This window comes from Frankliniella occidentalis, unplaced genomic scaffold (assembly GCF_000697945.3).
Source record: "Frankliniella occidentalis isolate FOCC.00 unplaced genomic scaffold, Focc_3.1 Scaffold28, whole genome shotgun sequence".
Classification (NCBI taxonomy): Eukaryota; Metazoa; Arthropoda; class Insecta; order Thysanoptera; family Thripidae; genus Frankliniella; species Frankliniella occidentalis.
Genome location: NW_026267158.1, coordinates 1,931,214 through 1,934,385, shown reverse-complemented (window position 1 = coordinate 1,934,385; position 3,172 = coordinate 1,931,214). Strand labels below are relative to the sequence as shown.

Here is a 3,172-nt window from a genome sequence, read left to right as displayed (position 1 = left end):
CTGATATTTGAAGAAATTTTACCAGATACACTCACAAAATCCTACTTAAACAGTTTAAAAAAAAGTTAATAACATTTTTCTAATCATTCTAAACAGCATATGAACTGGAAATAGAGACGGTAATGTGTACCAAGCACCAACAGAGTTCATAATTTGAAAACACCTTGTTTGACAGACTCTGAAAATGTTGTATTTGACAAGTAGCCTAGTCATAACAAAAATTAAAATAAAATTAGGCCAGGTACTACTGAATTTCCAGATTAAAAATGAATGCAGGCAGTTTCCGTACAATATTTTTAAATGACTAGCTCGGAGGCGACCAAACCTTACGGAACAAAAGTGAGAGACACTAATAAACTTATAAGGTTTGGCATTGTTAATTAACATTTGTACAAAATAAGACCTACATTTTAATCAGAATGTTCTTTTTGATCGACAGACTATCTATGCTGGTAAGTCTAGACCAGTGATTGCCTTGTGGAATTAAATTGTGCAATAAGACAAAAATTTCAGTAAAAAAGGAACCACTAAAGAGAAACAACTGCTATGGCAGGCAAAACTGTCTTGCTTTGGCAGTAACATGAGATACTTGTGAAAGCAAGACTCTGTTTATCCCTCAAGAAAATAGAGACAGGTCACACATTACACTGTTTTTGGTCGAAAATCGAGAACAATATCTTGTTCTTTTCTTCAACTTGATGTTCAATTTACATTGTATCATGAAAGACTCTATAGATTGTCGCGTTCAGCGTTGAACTTTCACAAGTCTTGTGAATGCCTCGTTGGAACAAGTCGTCCCGTTGGCAGTGCTTAAACACATGTCACATCCGCGTCACGCCCGCGTCACGCGCCCGGCCCCTGCAGCCACGTCACGTGTCACGTCGCCTCCCGGCCCGTCACGCTCAAGGCGCAAGAGTGCTGCGACACCGCGGACAGCACTCGCCTGGCTGTGTGACGGTGTCTGCGCACGACAGTCGGGGGCACGTCACTGGAGAGCATTTGATGGTCTGGCCCTGCGAAATAAAGAACAAGTTGATATATGCCGTCGAAAGACGCCCAACTCGTCGTCTACCAGTAGCAAGTGACCCACCTTGCATGAGCACTGAGTGCACGGGTCCCGGAGCCACTGCTCGCCGCTGTCTCTCCGTCGGCCGCCCGCCTCCTCGACGCAGCCCGCCTCCCCCGCGCCCCCCTCCGCTCTGTCGGCGTGCCCGCGCCCGCCGCCCTGGCCGCGGGTGCAGCGGCCCTCCAGCCGGCGCAGCTTCCTCCGCAGCTGCCGCACGGCCTTCTGGAAGCTCTCGATGGCCGTCTCCAGGCCCTCGATCCGCTCCTCGCCGAGGTCGTCGTCCAGGCCCAGCCCCAGGTCGAGCGCCGCGTTGAGCGCGTCGTCGTCCTCGTTCTGCCACTCGGGGGTCTGGGGGTGCGCGGGGTCGTTGAGCTCGCGGCGGTAGCGCCGCACCCCTCGGTAGAACGTGCGGCCCAGGCTGCTGAACTGGCCGGCCGAGCGGCAGTCTGCAGGGAGGGGGAAGGGTAAGACAACACGTGCGCCACGCGTACTACTACTACTACTACTACTCCACCCTCCCTCACATCCACTACACTCACCCTGACAGCACTCGGCCCAGAAGCGGAACTCCAGCCGGGGAATGTCCCACGTGTCGCAGCTCAGCAGGTTCTCGGTCTTCTCGAGGTAGAACACGTCGCGCTGCAGGCGGGTGATCTTGTCGCCGTTGTCGCAGAGGACGCGCGCGAGCGTCGTCTGCTTGATCTGCGTCAACTGCTCCGGTTTGAATACGGCGGGGTTCTCGTAGTAAAACCTGCAAAGATGGGACATGAGTCTAGTGTGTTGCGGATGTGTCCAACGACAGTAGCACGAAGTGGGCGAATGACGTGAGCTCTCACCTGTCGCCGTCGCGCAACCTCTTGAACTGTTCGACCAGGAGGCAGCGGAAGGTGGGCCCGACCTTGGCACCGTCCACCTGGTCCTCCAGAATGCCTCCCACCCATAGATCAATATTACCTTTAGAGAAAGAAAAGAGCATTCCAACATAAGATTTGGTGATTTTCAACCCGCTCTCCAGACCTATCGGACACCGTCACGCGACTTGCCTGGATGGCCGTACATCTCCTTGAGCTTGTCCCGGATCTCCTGGCTGCTGATCTCGTGGCGCAGGTCGTCGAACGTGTTGGCCGCGGCCAGCCCGCACTTCTCCCGGTAGGCGTTGTACTCGGGCAGGCCGTGGTCGCGGCCGCGCTGGATGTTGATGGCGGCCAGGTCCAGGGCGACGGCGTGCGCCACCGTGAACAGCTGCTCCGTCAGCTCCGCGTTGAGGTTCTGGCTGGGCGTCTTGAGCTTGGCCGGCGTGTGGATGAAGCCGCGCAGGAGCGGGTCGACGCCGCCCTCCACGACGAGCCTCCAGGGCGAGAAGAAGGCCTTGCCGAGCGGCAGGTGGCCCTCGGGGATGGGCATGTACGACTCGTTGAGGCGGTGCAGCTGAGGGTTGATGAGCGAGTGCCCGAAGCGCAGCGCCGCCGTGGCGAAGGCGTTCGAGATGCCCGGGTTGACGTTGGGGTCGTAGCCCTGGTAGTCGCCCATCATCGCCATGCCCTTGGCGCCCAGCACGGTGGGGAGCCAGTGCTTGAAGGTGATGTGCTGCACCTCGGCTCCCACAATCTGCGAACCAGAGCAAGACGAGTCACCGCCATCGTCCCGTCCACGCCGACCTAGCCTGCCGCGTTCAGCTGGATCCTTACCTTCCTGGCCTCGTGGTACAGGCTGTCGCTGTCCCAGTGGGGGTTCACCTTGCGCAGCTCCTCGGCCACTCGGTTGTGTTCGCGGAACCAGATGGTGTGCATGGCGAGGAGCCCCACTTGCTCATTGGCGCGGATGTCTCCCGCCAGGAAACACCGGATGTCCGACTCGGCGGGGTCCCTGAAGCAGAGGTCAGTGTCAACGCGCGCCTCCCCAAGTCCCATCATAACAACTCTAGAAAATGGCAAGTTATAATGTCCACTCTATGACCCCAACCCCCCACACCCCCTTCCCCAGATGACGCGAGAGGGCATTGGGTGTCAAACGTCTAAAGAGATCGGCTGCGGCTTGGCCGCTCTAGGCGGGCCGCCGACTTCACACAGCTGCTTTGTGGGTTGGCCTACCCAACCCAGGGCGGGA

At 56.6% G+C, this 3,172-nt stretch overlaps 1 protein-coding gene across 1 annotated transcript in view; it reads right to left on the bottom strand.

Annotated features, from left to right (window-relative positions):
* The window catches only part of LOC113208584 (peroxidasin), a 126,672-nt gene that overhangs the window by 6,676 nt on the left and 116,824 nt on the right, over positions 1-3,172 (bottom strand). The window lies entirely within an intron of this gene.